This window comes from Marmota flaviventris, chromosome 3 (genome assembly GCF_047511675.1).
Source record: "Marmota flaviventris isolate mMarFla1 chromosome 3, mMarFla1.hap1, whole genome shotgun sequence".
NCBI lineage: Eukaryota > Metazoa > Chordata > Mammalia > Rodentia > Sciuridae > Marmota > Marmota flaviventris.
In genome coordinates, this window is record NC_092500.1 from 59,409,684 (window position 1) to 59,426,964 (window position 17,281).

The 17,281-nt window shown below is 37.3% G+C and overlaps 1 protein-coding gene across 4 annotated transcripts in view; it reads right to left on the reverse strand.

The window, feature by feature from the left end:
* Positions 1–911, reverse strand: part of Rbms2 (RNA binding motif single stranded interacting protein 2) — a 55,873-nt gene extending 54,962 nt beyond the window's left edge. For 2 of the 4 annotated variants that reach the window (XM_071609759.1, XM_071609756.1), the window contains exons 1-2: positions 739–866; positions 376–442 (exon numbers count right to left, since the gene is read on the reverse strand). The gene's annotated coding sequence lies outside the window, so the exon portion shown is untranslated. Of the gene's footprint in view, positions 1–375; positions 443–738; positions 867–893 lie in introns of those variants that run through there. The other 2 variants (XM_071609758.1, XM_071609757.1) reach the window with 2 other exon arrangements.
* Positions 912–17,281: the final 16,370 nt, after the last annotated feature.

Genomic DNA, 17,281 nt, shown 5'->3' on the forward strand with positions numbered 1-17,281 from the left:
TCCCAGATTACGCTAATACCCTGGGACTCCTATTTCACATTCTCTCAGGAAGGAGTTCATATTTAAGAAGGCATTATCAGGCCGGGTGGTGCATGCCTGTAATCCGAGCAGCTTGGGAGGATGAAGCAAGAGGATAGATCACAAGTTCAAAGTCAGCCTCAGCAAGTAAGCAAGACCCTAAGGAACTTAGTGAGGCCCTGTTTCAAAATAAAAAGATAAAAAGGTCTGGGGATGTGGCTCAGTAGTTAAGTATCCCTGGCACCCTCCCCACCAAAAAAGCCATTATCAGACTGAAATATATCTTATTTGACTCTTTATCCCACTATTTCCAAGTCTTTTAAGATCCATGAAGCTGAAATAAGTACAGCAACTCACCAAAACTGGAATTTATGTCCACGCTGAAGTTTGTAGAGTTGGGAGGGCTGCTTAAGTCCTCTTGGAGCTGTAAAAATAAATATATACATAACTATTTAAAGAACACATGTTTTAAAGAAGAAAAATAGAAAATTTCCTAGGGAGAAAACATAACTTAAGAGTAAGAACCTAACACAGTTGTAACAAGATTTAAATCTAATAGTTTCAAAGAAATCCCTTGTAGGAGAAGCCTTAACAAGAAAATTCTAGTAAGCCAAAAACTTAACATTGATACCCAGGAACCCTCCCCATCTAAGTGGAACAGGACTTGGAATGAAAGTGTTCAAATCCCTTCTTAAGGCCACCCTGCGACATCACAAGTACCCTCCAAACATCAATTGATCCAGTCTGTTTTGTCACAACAAACATAAAGCTCCTAAAATGAAGTTCTGGTCTCCAGCCTGGTTTTCCTGTCACTTTTTTTGATATGATAATGGAACAGACAGTACTAGCATTCTGCAGAGTAAATACACACATACACATCCACCCCCAGTCTGTAACTTTCATTTCCAATAGGACAGGAAGTGCCTGCTCAGCTCAAGGGACACAGGAAGGGTGGGAACAGCCTCAATGTGGGAATTGCAACTGAGATTGGAAATAGGAGCCAATTACAGCAAATAAATAAATAACAGCATCTCTCAGTAATGACATATTTTTCAAAAAAGCACCTTCCCTGCCCTCAGATACTCATTAATTATATACCAATTTATCCTTGCTATTGAAGTCCTTGGTAGATACCTTCTCCTTTGGCTTAATGTGGTTCAGAAAGCTTACTCTTGAGGACCAGATCCATAAAGGCAATCAATTTAATTTTTTAAAATTCTAATATTCACTTTTTGAAGGCTGTTTTTTTTTGTTTGTTTTGTTTGTGTGTGTGCTGGGGATTGAATCCAGGGTTCCTGCAGGCTGCAGTAAAGGCAAGCACTCTACCAGTGAGCTATGTGTTTCTTTTATATATTTATTTATTTTTTAAGATGTTGATGGACCTTTATTTTGTTCATTTATTTGTATGTGGTGCTGAGAATCGAACCCAGTGCCTCACACATGCTAGGCAAGCGCTCTGCCACTGAGCCACAACCCCAGCTCCCCCGTGTTTCTCTTTTGTAGTTGTCATCCTACTGATGTGTCTCACTGTAACTGGCTATTCATGGTGTTTTTTTTTAATTGTAAATTAACAATTTATAGCTCTTATATGGAGTACAAAGAGATATGACTTATGAATATAATATGGGATAACTGAATCAAGCTAATATATCCATCACCTCAGATAACCCATCATTTCGTTGTGGTGAGGACATTTGAAATTACTTAGTAATTTTGAAATGTACAATACACTATTTTTTTTTCCTTAAAATATTTTTTAGTTGTCAATGGAACTTTATTATTTATTTATATGTGGTGCTGAAAATCAAACCCAGTACCTCACACATGCTAGGCAAGCACTCTACCACTGAGCCACAACCCCAGCTCCTGTAATACACTATTAATAAAATTCACCAAGGTGTGCAATTAGATCTTTAAAAAAAAAGAATCTCATTTCTCCTGAGATTTTATACCCTTTTGTACTCCCCCACCTCTCAGCCTTTCTAACAGCCATTCTACCCTCTGCTTCTGTGAGTTTGATTATTTTAGATTCCACATGTGATGAGAACATGTAGTATTTGTTTTTGTGTGTCTGGATTCTTTTACTTAGCATAATGTTCTCCAGTTCCATCCTGCAGTTACAAAATGACAGAATTTCCTTCTTTTTAAAGGCTGAATAGTCTTCCATTGTGAAAATATGCCATATTTTCTTTATCTATTCATCTGTTGAGAGACATTTAGGTTGATTCTATAACTTGGCTATTATGAATAGTGTTGCTATGAATATGAAAATGACAACATCTCTTTGACAAACATTTCAAATCTTATAAATTAAATTTGTTTTTAACTGATACATAAAAATTATATCTATTAATGTGTAGCAGGCAATGTTTTGATATATGCACATATTGTGTAATATTTAAATCAAGTCAAACATACCTAACCCCTCAAACATTTTCATTTGTTTATGATGAAAACATTAAAAATCATTACTTTTAACCTTTTTTCAAAGAGATGGAGTCTGAGCCAGGTGCAATGGTGCACACCTATAATCTTAGCTACAGGAGATTTGAGGCAGGTGGTTTGAAAATTTAGGCTAAGGGGCTGGGACATAGCTCAGTTGATAGAGTGCTTGTCTTGCATGCACAAGGCCCTAAGTTCTAATCCCCAGCACCCTCCCCCCCAAAATAAAAAATAATGTAAAATATGAAAAAGGGCTGGGGATGTGGCCCAGTGATTAAGCACCTCTGGGTTCAATTCCCAGTACCAAAAATAAATAAATAAAATAAAATTTGAGGCCAACCTGAGTAACTCAGCAAGATTCCATCTCAAAGTAAGATTTTTTTTTAAAGGGGAGAATGTAGATGTAGCTCAGAGACAGAGTACTTGCCTAGCATATACAAAGCCCTGGGTTCAACTCCAGCACTGGGGGGAAGAAAGATTATATTAGGACAAAGCAGGTTAAACTACATACCTGGAAAATACTAGATCAGAAGTTCCACAGGGACCACTCAATCCAATTTTTCCTTTCTCTCTTCCCCCATTAGCAAATGAACTGATTATTCAAAAATTCTTTTCGTGGATCTGGGTTGTGGCTCAGTGGTAGTGCAGTCGTCTGGCATGTGTGAGGCTCTGGGTACTATCCTCAGCACCACATAAAAATAAATAAATAAAATAAAGGTATTGTGGCCAACTATAACTAAAAAAAAATATTAAAAAAGAATTATTTTCGTAACTCCCTATCTCCTGTAAATTGGCATAACATCTTTAAGCTCTTAGAAACAAACAAACAAACACCACAGAATCAAAGAGCACTAGGTACAAGATACCCCAGCTCTCATTTTCCTTTGAGTCCTACTAAACAAAGAAATCGAAGCAGATCTCTGGGGGTAGAGATATGGATTTTATTCATCTTAAAACTGAACCCCAAGGGCTGTGCTGTAGCTCAGTGGTAGAATGCCTGCCTAGCATGTGTGAGGCACTGAGTTCAATCCTCAGCACCACATAAAAATAAATAAAGGTATTGTGTCCACCTACAACTAAAAAAAAAAAAAAAAACTTAACCCCAGGGGCTGGGGATGTAACTCAGTGGTTGAGCACTTGCATGGCCATACCTCAGAGACTGGGTTCGGAACTATTTAAAAAACTATAAAAAATATTTTTTTTTTAATTTTTTTAATATTTATCTTTTAGTTATCGGCGGACACAACATCTCTGTTTTGTATGTGGTGCTGAGGATCGAACCTGGGCCGCACGCATGCCAGGCGAGCGCGCTACCGCTTGAGCCACATCCCCAGCCCTATAAAAAATATTAAAGAAAAAAAACAAAACTTAACTCCATTTTCCCCTAGAGTGGTGTACCAGATAGAAAGGAGACAAAGAAGGATCCAACTAAATAAACTATTTAGATGAACTAATATAAAAATCTACATCTTTATAGTTTTTAAATAAGTTCACATAGAAGCCACAGAAGTAAAATTACCCATACACACAAACTGATATCAAAGGTAAATTATGTCAAAGAGCACTAACAAAACTAAGTAGGAACAGCATCCTTTATTCTGGTATGTTTAGTTTTTTCAAATTTGGGGTCGGGTAAATGTGTAGTGCTGAAGATTAAACCCAAGGCCTCAAGCCATGTGCTTTATCACGAGCTATATCCCTGACCCTTTTGATTTTTTATTTTGAGACAAGGTCTCACTATGTCATCTTGACTGCCTTGAAGACCTTGCAATCCTCCTGCCTCGGGTTCCTAAATTGCTGGGATTATAGGCAAGCACCACTGTTCCTAGCGTTATTGAGACTCAGAGAGGCTCTATTACTGAGCTATATCTCAAGCCATTTTCATTTTTTGAGATGAGGTTTTGCCCCCTGGTGGCCTTGAATTTGTGATCCTTCTGCCTCAGCCTCCAGGGTAGTGGGGATTACAAGCATACTACACCACATCCAGCCAGTAAGTGGATATGGTGTGTGTGTGTGGAAGAGATGAGGAAGGCACAGTGTTCTACGGTTAGATTCAGGAAGTGTATGGAAGGAGGAAGAATCCCATTTCCTCCAGTGTTTACTTTGACTCCCTTCTGTTTTGCCCATTATATTGCCCACCTTTTTCTAGATTTGGTCAATGTCTCTTTAATTTTTAGTTTTCGTGGTCCCAGCACTAGAAGTATTTTGAGAGGGGAAGAAAAAGTAAAGTAAGAGTTGTTTTCTGGGCTTGGTGGTACACACCTATAATCCCACAACTCAACTCTGGAGGGTGAGCAGGAAGATCACAAATTCAAGACTAGTCTCAGCAACTTTGCAAAACCCTGTTTCAATTTAAAAAAAAAAAAAAAATGGAGGTCTGGGAATATAATTCAGTGGTAAAGCACCACTAAATAAATAATTTTTTTAAAAAAGTTATTCTTTAGCTTCTCTTTAATGTCTCTTTTCAGTATAGACTGATTTGTGATTTCTTCAGAAAAGCAACCTTTTTAAACTTGTATTCCAAGTAAAGGAACTGGGGCTGGATCATCCTTGATCTGTATGTTAAAAAATGTTTTTTTTGCCACTATAGGCCCCTTCACATCAGGATGGAAAACTCAGAAGAATGCATCACCTGCAGATGTGCTGGACTCCAGCCAGCCATTTCACGAGAGCCAAGCTGATGTGGCACATGTGGCTGAAAGAAGTTAAGACAGGCTGTTTTGCTAGTGAAGCTCAGAATGTAGCTCAGAGATCTGAACAAGGCATAACACAGTCATGGATATCTCCCCACACACACACCCCTCATACCCCACCCCAATATAAATACTCCTTATTCATTATCTTTCCTTCCACTGATTAACTTTCTGCCTCAAGTGCAGGAGTGCTGCCTGCCCCAAGTGCAGAAGTGCTCCTCAAATATTATGTAATGAAAATAATCCAAAAAGTTGAATTTATTTCCTGTTAAAGGGATGAAGTTAAGCCTTAGGAAAAGTGGAGGTGGAGGGGTATTTAACACCTTTGCTTCCTTAGGCAGGAAACTTAAGGAGCTGTATCAAACACAAAGCAAAACCTAGCTCTGACCCCTTCTGATGTAGGATGGAATGACAAAATCAGTCTAAAACTAGAAATTGGGAAAGCCTGGCCTCAATTCTCCTCAATTTATTTCACTGGAAAACAGGCAAGACTCCAAAGAATAATTTATCTCACACCCTGTATATCAGTGCCAATAGTATGCTCTCATCTCCTATAGTAACAAATATTTCTGGCCAAAAATTACTACAGAGAATATCTCAACAACTTTTTCAAATGAACTTTTTCTTTTCTAAACACTTAAGGAATGAATACAGAAATCAAATCATGTAGAATCATTGGGACAGAAAGTTAGCCTAATGTAGAAACTAGATTCTATGCGTTCTTTAAAATGGTCTACATTGATCAATCATATGGCGATATTCTTTTTATTCAGTAGATACCTGCTTCCTTCACATTTGAGCCACCTATTCTTAATTTGTACATTGGGATAAACTAGCATAAACAGCAAAAGAGTTTGTAGAAAACCATGGTTGCTAGAAGGTGCTACTAACCAGGTATTCAAGATTTTATCTGAGTTTTGATTCACTGTAAATTTAGGAGGTTATATTCTTGAATTTTGTTTTCCTTCTGGGATAAGTGCTACTGTTATCCTGAAATCTTAAACTAAATGTAAAATTTGAATATAAGAGCTGGGTGTGGTGGCGCACACTTACAATTCCAGCATCTCGGAAGGCTGAGACAAGAGGATCAAGAGTTCAAAGCCAGCTTCAGCAATAGCAAGACCTGTCTCTAAATAAAATACAAATTAGGGGTAGAGTACTCCTGGGTTCAATCTACAGGGACACACACACACACACACACACATACACACACACTGTACACACACATGCACGTGCACAAGACACTACCTCAAGGGTCTAGAGGTGTAGCTAAGTGGCAGAGTGCTTGCCTAGCTTGCACTAAGCCATAGGCCTGATATTCCAACACAAGAAAAAGAAAAAAAAGGCACCATCTCAAGAGGTTCATTATAAATTTGTATTCCTGTAACATATATAATCCCTGATATTCAAAAGGATGCAGCAGGAGGATCACAAGTTTGAGGCCAGCCTGGGGCAATTTAGCAAGAACCTGTCTCAAAATAAAAAGGGATGAGGTGTAGCTTAGTGGTAGAGCAACCCCAGTTTAATCTCTAGTACCACAAGAAAAAAAAATTTTTTTTGTTTGAAATTTTTGAAGTATTTTAACTTTGCTTGATAGTTCATCTACCTTTTTTTTTTTGGCAGTACTGGGATTGAACCCAAAGATGTTCTACTATTGACCTATACCCCGAGCCCTTTTTATTTTGAGACAGGATCTCCCTACATCGCTCAGATTGGCTATAAACTTATGATCTCTGCCTCAGCCTCTTCACTGCACTAGCTCTTCATTTTATTGTACGAAGGCATCTTCCATGCTAGGCAAGTGGTGTACCACTGAGCTAAATCTCCAGCGCCCACCTCCACATCTTCCTCCCAAATTGTGAACTCCTATAATATAGGCACCAATTTTATTAATATCTTTATCTTTAACATCAAAACATATGATGAAGTAATGTTCTCTGAGGCAAACTGTTTTGCTGTGGTGTGGTGTTACACATCTGCAATCCCAGCTACTGGGAAGGCTGAAGCGGGAGGTTCTCAAGTTCAGGGACAGCCTGGACAACTTTTCAAGACCCTATCTCAAAATAAAATGAAAAGGGCTGGAGTGTAGCTCAGTGGTAAAGTGATTGCCTAGCATGTGCAAGAGCCCTAGGTTCAATCCCCAGTACCGTGTTAGAAAAAAAAAAGTTCTGACAAAATAATGTAATTTTCACCTCTTTTTAAGTACCTCAAATAGGAAAATGAACTTTCAATGAATATTAAGAGAAACACTTGTAGCAGGGGACTTTCCTGGCATGCATGAGGCCCTCAATTCAATCCCCAGTTCTGGGGTTAGGTAGGAACACTGCCACCTTCTGGGTAAAATAGGTTATATTTGGCAAATATGGAAAAACCAAGTATAGGATTTGTAGTAGCCAGATCAAAAGTTTGGAATTTACAACCAGCTTTACCATTTGCTGTGCTAAACTAGAAAATCACAATCAGTTTTCTTTCTACGAAATCCATGTAGTATTGGTTCTGCTTATTTCTCAGTGATTATCAGAACATTCAAATCAGACAATGACTATAAAATTACTTTGTGGATTATAAAGCATTTTATAAGTTTTGATGTATTTTTTCACCTAAACATGATATGTTTGAGTATGACATATCCATTTTATTCCTTGCTATAAATCTAGATAAAGACCCAGTAGCAGGCTGGGGTATACTTCAGTGGTCACAAGAGCCTGGGTACAGCCAGGTGTGGTGGCACACACCTGTAATCCCAGTGACTTCGGAGGCCAACGCAGGAGAATTTCACGTTCAAGGACACTCTCAGCTAGTTAGCAAGATTCTGTCTCAATAAAAAATTAAAAAGGATTTTGAAGTAAATAAAAATTTTTAAAAATAATTAAAAAAAAAAAAAAGGACAGGGATGAAGCTCAGTGATAAAGTGCCCCTGGTTCAATCCTCAGCAATGAAAGGGAAAAAAAAAAAAAAAAAAAAACACTACTAGAATTAATATATTCAATGAGGTCACAGAATACAAAAATCCATACATAGAAATCCATTGCATTGCTAAAATTATCAATAAACAATGTGAGGGGCTGAGGTTGTAGCTCAGTGGTAGAGCGCTTGCCTAGCATGTGTGAGGCACTAGGTTCGATCCCCTGCATCACATAAAAATAAAAAAAATAAAATAAAGGCATTGTGTCCATCTACAACTAAAAAATATTTTTAAAATATGAAATTATGAAAAATTCTATTAATTCTATTAATAACAGCATCAAAAAAAAATAAATCCTTAAACAAGGATGCATGCCTGTAGCCCCAGCTGCTGAGGAGGTTGAGGCAGGAGGATAACTTGAGTTCAGGAGTTTGATGGCAGCCCAGGCAACATAGCAAAACCCTGTCTCAAAAAATGGAGGTGGGAAAAGAAGCTTAATTAGGACAGTAGCAATGAGAATGGGAAAAGTAGATGGAATTGAGACCTATTACAAGGATGTAAAACGATGAGGAAGCAGGAGATACATGAGATTATATGTAAGCTTTTAGCTGAATGCCAGATTTTATTTTATTTTAAATTTTTTTTCTTTTCTTTTTTTAACCATATGATTTATTTTTATTTTTTGTCATACATGACAGCAGAATGTATTTTGACATATAATACATACATGGAATGTACATACATCAATCATATTGTCTATTCTATTCTGCTGCCCTTCCTATCCTCCCTACTCCTCCCCTCCTCTTCCGTCCTTTCTCTCTATCCAATCTAATGTGACACACTTTTTTTTTCTTTTTCTCATCACAACATCATATATGTGTTCTGTATAACAATGAGGTTCTCCTTCCATTTTCCGTACAACTCCCCTTCTCCCTCTTTTTCCCTCCCACCTCTCTTCCCTATTTAGTGGTAGTCTTCTTCTCATGCTCTTCCTCCCTAACCCATTTTGAGTCACCCCCCTTATATCAGAGAAGACATTCGGCATTTGTTTTTTAGGGATTGGCTAATGTCACTTAGCATAATCTGCTCTAATGCCATCCATTTGCCTGCAAATGCCATGATCTTGTATTTTTTAGTGCTGAGTAATATTCCATTGTGTATAAATGCCACTTTTTAAAATCCATTCATCTATTGAAGGGCATCTAGGTTGGTTCCACATTCTAGCTATTGTGAATTGTGGTGCTATAAACATTGATGTGGCTGTGTCCCTGTAGTATGCTCTTTTTAGGTCTTTTGGGTATAGTCCGAGAAGGGGAATAGCTGGGTCAAATGGTGGTTCCACTGAATGCCAGATTTTAATGTTATTCATTGAAAAAGGAAACACAAATTAAGAAATCTGATCATATAAAGATAAAAAAATTCTATGTAGCAAAAACCACAAAAGGAAAACCAAAAGTCAAATGATAAACCAGAAGGAAGAAAGGGAATATATTCAACTCTATCACAAAGAGCCAATTTCTAAAATATACAAAAAGTTCTTACAAGTCATTATCAAATAGCCAGGCCAGGTGTGCTGAGTTATGCTTGTAATCCCAGTACTCAGGAGGCTGAGGTAAGAGCATCTCAAGTTTGAGGCCAGCATGGGCAATTTAGCAAGACTCTATCTTGAAGATAAAATTTTATAAAAGGCTGGGAACATAGTTCAGTGATCTATGTTTTATTTATATTTCATATGGTTATATTTATATATAATATATAAAGTATAGTTTAAATGTATATATACTTATATATTATACATAACTTAAGTATACATAATATATATAAAATGGTTATATATACAGTTATATATATCATGGTTATCTAATTGAATATTAAATATATAATATAAAATATGCAATATATATATATATATATATATATATATATATATATATATAAAATATATCTGGGGAAGGAAACTGGATAAATGAGAAGCAGGAGCAGGAGGGCAACTCCACTATATGCCCTTTCAAAACTTTTCAGTATTGAATTGAATAAATAAAATCATAAAAGAAAACAGTCCTAAACCAGGCGTGGTGGCACACACCTGTAATCCTAGCAGCACAGGGGGCTGAGATAGGAGGATCACTAGTTCAAAGCCAGACTCAGCAATGGCAAGCTGCTAAGAACTCAGTGAGATCCTGTCTCTTAAAAAAAAAAAAAAAAAAAAAAAGCAGCCCTTAGTAATGTTTTGGCTAACTGATAAGTTTTATGACTATATTTTTCCCCTGCTTATGTGTCTATGCTGAATAGTTATTTTATTAGAGATTGTGATCCTACAGAATGCCTTAAATAATTTTTAAAGGTTATCTGATTTATTTATTTTTTTACTTCATTTATTTATTTATTATGTGGTGCTGAAAATCAAACCCTCACACAGGCTAGGCAAGTGCTATACCACTGAGCTACAACCCCAGTCCCTTTAAACAATTTTTGAATCCTTTAATTCTGTTATAAATAGGAATGAGAATTGCCCAAAACAAAACTGAGATAATTCAGAGACACTTAAAATCCACCAGTATTGCTAATAGCCATTGCAAAAAGAAATTTGATACTTAATATTAATTTTTTTCATTTAGCACCTTCTGTACTTTTTTCTTTTCTTTTTCTTTCTTTCTTCTTCTTCTTTTTTTTTTTTTTTTTTTTTTTGGTACCAGGGATTGAACCCAGGGGCGCTTAACCACCAAGCCACATCCCCAACCCTTTTTAAATATTTTATTTAGAGACAGGGTCTCACTGAGTTGCTTAGGGCCTCACTAAATTGCTAAAGCTGGCTTTGAATTCAAGATCCTCCTGCCTCAGCCTCCAGAGCTACTGGGATTACAGGTGTGCCCCACCATGCCCAGTTTTACTGTATTTTTTAATCTATTTAAATTAACTAATTTAAATAGATTAAATAGATTGGAGTAAGAAATACACACAACTGAGCAAATATCCTTAGCCTTGAAAAATCACTTTTCTGAGTAGTAGTTACTACATAAATTACCTAAGGATCTAGAACTGTTTTATGGAAAATTTCCTCGAAGTTCAGAGAGCTATAAACACCACACTTTTGCAAAATGACAGGTCAAAACAGATGATGTAGGGGCTGAGGGTGTACTTCAGAGGTAGAACTCAGCATTCCTAATGACCTGGGTCCAATTCTCAGCACCAACACCCCCCCACTTTTTTTATTTTTTTGCTTTCGGGATTGAATTCAGGGGCACTCAACCACTGAGGTACATCCCCAGCCCTATTTTTATATTTTATTTAGAGACAGGGTCTCACTGCATTGCTAGTGCCTCACTTTTACTGAGGCTGGCTTTGAATTCACGATCCTCCTGTCTCAGCCTCCCAAACCACTGGGATTACAGGCCACATTACAACTTTGCCCAGCTAAAATATTTCAAATTAGATTATTGATTAGAACATTAAAACTTATGGCCTAGGGATTATTTCAATTAGATAACCATGGTTAAAAATTCTACCTAGGGGCTGGGGATGTGGCTCAAGCGGTAGTGCTCTCGCCTGGCATGCATGCGCCTGGGTTCGATCCTCAGCACCACATACAAACAAAGATGTTGTGTCTGCCGAAAACTAAAAAATAAATATTAAAAAAAATTATCTCTCTCTCTCTCTTAAAAAAAAAAAAAAGAGAGAAGAATGTCTGAAGAAAGGGTGGTCACTACTAAAAAAAAAATTCTACCTAGTCTTTTAAATAATAATTTTATTTATTCACTATATTGTAATGTAGAATTCTAACATCATTTATATTATTTTTTTCTTCCTAAATTTTTTTAGATGTTGATGGACCTTTATTTTATTCATTTATTTATATGCAGTGCTTCACAAATCAAACCCAGTGCCTCACACATACTAAGCAAATGCTCTACCACTGAGCTACCCCAGACCCATCTATATTCTTTAGGTTAAAAAAACAAGATTTGGGGGGCTGGGGATGTGGCTCAAGAGGTAGTGCGCTCGCCTGGCATGTGTGTGGCCCAGGTTCGATCCTCAGCACCACATACAAAAACAAAGATGTTATGTCCGTGGAAAACTAAAAAATAAACATTAAAAAAAAACAAGATTTTTGTTTGATTGTATGGTTCAGGGCTTTAAATCCAGGGGTGTTCTACCACTAAGCTATACCTCTAGCCTTTTTATTTTTTATTTTGAGACACATGCTCACTAAATTGTCCAGGTTGGCCTTGGACTTAAGATGCTCCTGCCACAGACTCCAGAGAAGTTGGTATTATAGGCCTGCCTCATCCCACCTCCTGGCTAAAGAAACAAGTATTTAAATATTATCAATCAACCCTTGAATGTGTGTAGAGAATCAGATGTGACTGTGTTACTATTACTGTCCTTGATGGAGTCTGCCTGCAAACGGGATATTCTGTCAAGGTATAGATAGGTAACAACGGACATGCTTGAAAACAAGGTGTCTACTGTCCTTGGGAGGGCCTGCTCGCAAACGAGAGGCTCCTTCAAGGTTTAGATAAGGTAACAACGGACATGCTTGAAAACGAGGTGTCTGCTGTCCTTGGGAGGACTTGCCTACAAACGGGATGTTCTGCCAAGTGGGCTAGGAGGGCACTGAGAAAAATTTTATTATCTGTTCTTAACAAAGAGCAGAGCTCAACATACTCCGGGCCGAAAGTAGATTAGCCATGAGAAGCGGGTCACTTCTGATTAGAAAGTAAAACTTCTATATGCTATGTTTAATTAGCTGAAAGACCTGATTTATTGATGTTGGAAGGCTGCCTTCTTTGTTCACAATACTATAAAAAGATTGCTTGTACACAATAAAGGACTTTTTTTTCTGCTGCTGCTTTGCTTGCTCTGCTTCTTCTTTCTTTTCCCATGCTGACCTGCAAGTGAATTACTGCAACAAATGTGTTTTCTTTTTGCCTTTTCAACAAAGGCTTTTTAGGGCTGGGTATATAGCTTAGTTGGTAGAGTGCTTGCCTCACATGTGCAAGGCCCTGGATTCAATCCCCAGCAAAAAAAAAGTAATCTCAACAAAGGCTTTCAAATTAGATTTAGCCTACAAAGAGTTTTTTTAAATATTTTTTAGGGGCTGGGGTTGTAGCTTAGTGGTGGATCATTTGCCCAGCACGTGTGGGGCACTGGGTTTAATCCTTAGCTCCACATAAAAATAAACAAAATAAATGTATTGCATCCACCTATTACTTAAAAATATATATTTTAGGAATACTTATAGAAATCCACATTTTCTTGGCATATTTTAATGATTCAGACTTGCTATAGTTGGTTTTAATGGCCATCAGAAAAACTAGATTACAAGAGGCATTATTTGGCCGGGCAGAGTGGCACACACCTGTAATCCCAGAGGCTTGGAGGCTGAGACAGGAGAATCACAAGTTCAAAGCCAGCCTCAGCAACTGTGAGGCACTAAGCAACTCAGTGTCTCTAAATAAAATATACAAAATAGGGCTGGGATATGGCTTAGTGAGTACCCCTGAGTTAGTGCCTTAGTGAGGCACTAAGCAACTTAGTGTCTCTAAATAAAACACAAAATAGGGCTGGGATATGGCTTAGTGAGTACCCCTGAGTTCAATCCTAGGTACCAAAAAAAAAAAGGCATTATTTGGCAAAAGAAAGACAGCATGAATAGTCATTGTAAGTGGACCAATGTGATACAGTTTCTTTTTAAACGTGCTTATGATATTATTTCAGTCCTATAAAATTTGGTTTTGTAATTTGGTCTTACTGGGGTGCCTCCTTTCTCTAACAATTTCTCTTCCTCGGAGGTGAACAACTTCAAACCTTGAGTGAACCATTTTCCCCAGTTTGCCTGAGAAAGTTCTAGGAACAGGCAACTTGAAATAAAAACAAAATAAATCAAAACAAGAACATATTGTTTTTTGAAATGGTCACCCATTCTTTCGCTCTTCTTCAGGGGCGAGCAATTTCACTTACCTTCTCTTCAGATGTTCCCCGTACGGGCCACCAAATGCCGCAGTCTGGCTGGGCACAAAATCACGAGCCACTCACAGCCTTGTAGATTCAAACAGCAATTCTTTATGATATTATTTCAGTCCTATAAAATTTGGTTTTGTAATTGTTAAACTAAAGAGGAACTAAGAAAGCACAGTGGAATAATTCACAAATACATTTGAACTGATATGAAATTTCATCTTCTCCATGAGAGTCTAACATTATGTTAAAACATGTAGCTCCCACCTACATCTCAGCTTTGGTGGTTCACACTTTCTTATACCCACTTTTTACTCCAAAGAAATTAAGAGTCTCTCAAATGTATCTTTCACACTGGTTGTTCTTGCACAGCTCTTGGTCTAGAATACCCAAGAATTGGTTCTCTCCCCTTTTAACTCAATGGCCCTTCATCCTAGCCCAGTTAGGTGTTTCTTCTTTATACTTCCTTCTGAATATCTGCATCACAGAATCTTTCATTAGAAATTTTACACATTAGCTTTCTCATTTCTCATTTCTCCCAAAACCAGAAATGAAAGACCAGTCCAAAATTATGGTTAATTAAAATGGTTTTTAATTAATTAATTTTTAATATTTTTTAGTTGTTGATAGACCTTCATTTTTTTTAGACCTTCATTTAATATATGCCAGGCAAATGTGCTACTGCTGAGCCACAGCCTCAGCCCTAATTTTTAAATTTTTGGATTTTCCAGCACATGGTCTAGCACACTATAGTCCAACAAATAGATACTCATTGAGTTAATGGAAGCCGATTATTTCAGAATGTACAATCACCCAGTAAAATTCAAGTTTATATTTTACAAATAGAGAAACTAAGGCAGTAAGGAGTTTGCCCAATAGCACCATTAACAAAGACTAATAGTGAAAAAAATGTGAAATCCTTCAATTGGACTAACTTCCCAGCTATATTCTATAGAGTAGAACAAATGAGAGCATCTAAATCATAAAAAATAAAGTCTTCAAACACAAACATCAAGTTTCCTATTTTGTACCTCAGATAATTTAGCTCTTTTTAATTTAAGGATTCAAAACCATTAAGACCAATCCTCCTTCATATACCATGAAATTCTGGCACAGCCAAAGACTGACTTAAAGAATCCACTATTGGACTGGGATTGTGGCTCAGCAGTAGAGCACTTGCCTATCAGGTGCGAGGTCCTGGGTTCAATCCTCAGCACCACATAAAGATAAATAAATAAAATAAAGGTATTGTATCCAACTACAACTAAAAAATAAAATAAATAAATAAATAAAAGAATCCAGGGGCTGGGGTTATAGCTCAGCAGTAGTGTGCTTGCCTCCCACTTGCGAGATACTGGGTTCGATCCTTAGCACCACATAAAAAATAAACAAAATAAATAAAGATATTGTGTCCATCTTTAAAAAAATAGTCCACTATTAAAGGAGATACACAGGAAAGTTTTATTTTACCTATGAAAACCCTCATGTGTAGTTGCCCAGGTCAGAGTTGGATAATTCTTTAATATAGAAACTAGATGTGTCCTTTTCAAATTAGAAACAAAAAAAGAACATGATGCTGCCAAGTTTTAACCACCTGAGATGACTTCATTTAAAAAAATATTTATTTATTTATGGTACTGATGACTGAACCCAGGGGTGCTCTACCACCCAGCCCTTTTTACTTTTTGAGAGTCTTGCTCAGTTACCCAGGCTGGCCTTGAACTTGTGATCCTCCAGCCTCAAACTCCCAAATCATTGGGATTACAGGCATGGGCCACCACACCTGGCACAAATTTGTTCTTGAGTATCTTATACTTGACTCAACCCTATGGGGCCTTCCAACTCACCAGTTCATGCTCCATCTTCATGCCTAGGCAGCCATTTTGTAGTGGAGGCAAAATCAGTTCAAAGGTTAAAGTAAGCAGGGGCTGGTTCTCTATGCAAAGAACCACCAATCTACCACCAGATATTTTTTCACTGCCCAATCAGTTTCTATCAATGTAAGTGTAGAGAAGGAGAAACTCATTACTAACTATAATTAAAGTTAATTTAAAGAAGCAGTGATAGGAAAAAAGGAAGCAAATAACTTCTGGTAATATTTAGAAATTCCCCAAGGTATGCTATTTTTCTCTTGAACAGATCAAAAACCTTCAGAGAAATAATATTCCTATGAAACAAAGATAAGATTAGCCATATATATATATATATAAACTAATACTAAATTGAATCTACATTTAGTATTAAGACACAGAAGTTTGCCTCTCACGCAAAGCCAAGCATAAGGCAGCAAGCTGGAGTCCTAAATTAGAGGGAGTTCTACTGATAGGAGAACAGATAGGGCATATAGGGAATGGTTACAAAAGGGAAAAATAAACAGGGGAAAAAAAAAAAAAGAGGTCACTCCATCTGGTTTCAAACCAAATAAACCCCCTCCAACCCTATCCAAGGAAAAGGAGAACTGCCTTTCCACACAACATGCTCCACAAAAGAGCATGGTTTTGATATTCAGTTTCCCACGTACACCTTTTTTTTTTTTTTTTTTTTTTTGGAACTAGAGATTGAATTCAGGGACACTGGACCACTGAGCCACATCCCCAGACCTATTTATAGAGACAGGGTCTTAGCGCCTCACCACGCTGAGGAGGTTGGCTTTGAACCCTCCATCCTCTGCCTCAGCTTTCGGAGCCGCTGGTATTAGGCATGTGCCACCGCGCTTGGCTCCATGGTTGCGTCTTGGTGGTCATTTCAATCCAAAAATGAAAAAAAAAATAGTATTTTATGGTATAGACAGAGGTACCTCAAGAAATGGCCTTCAGTACTATATCATACAGAAAATTCCTGTTTTAAGGACAGGGTTATTTCTGCTAGAGTAATTCAATTCAAATTGTTAGTTTGGGGGAAGGGCTGCATGAAGGAGAAAGAGTCTTGTAGCCAGAGGCTTTGTTCTAATTTCTGGCTCTGTGGTTCTTATGCCCTGGGTTACCTTATGCAAGAAGTCATAATTTCTAAATCTTAGTTTCCTCATCTTCAAAATCAGACTAAAAACTGCTTAGCAGGTCTCTGTTAAGGAGAGATAAATTAAGTGGTTGGCACCCCCTAATAGCTCTTTACCGAAATCCTACAAAATATAGATGTTTTTAGGCGCTGTTGAAGTACAAGATGAAAGTTGCAGATGCTAAAATTTCTGAGCGTTCTTGGTTTTCAAAATTATTTTTGTACCTCACCTCTTCTCAATGAGGAAAACAAGGACAAGCGATTAAAACAG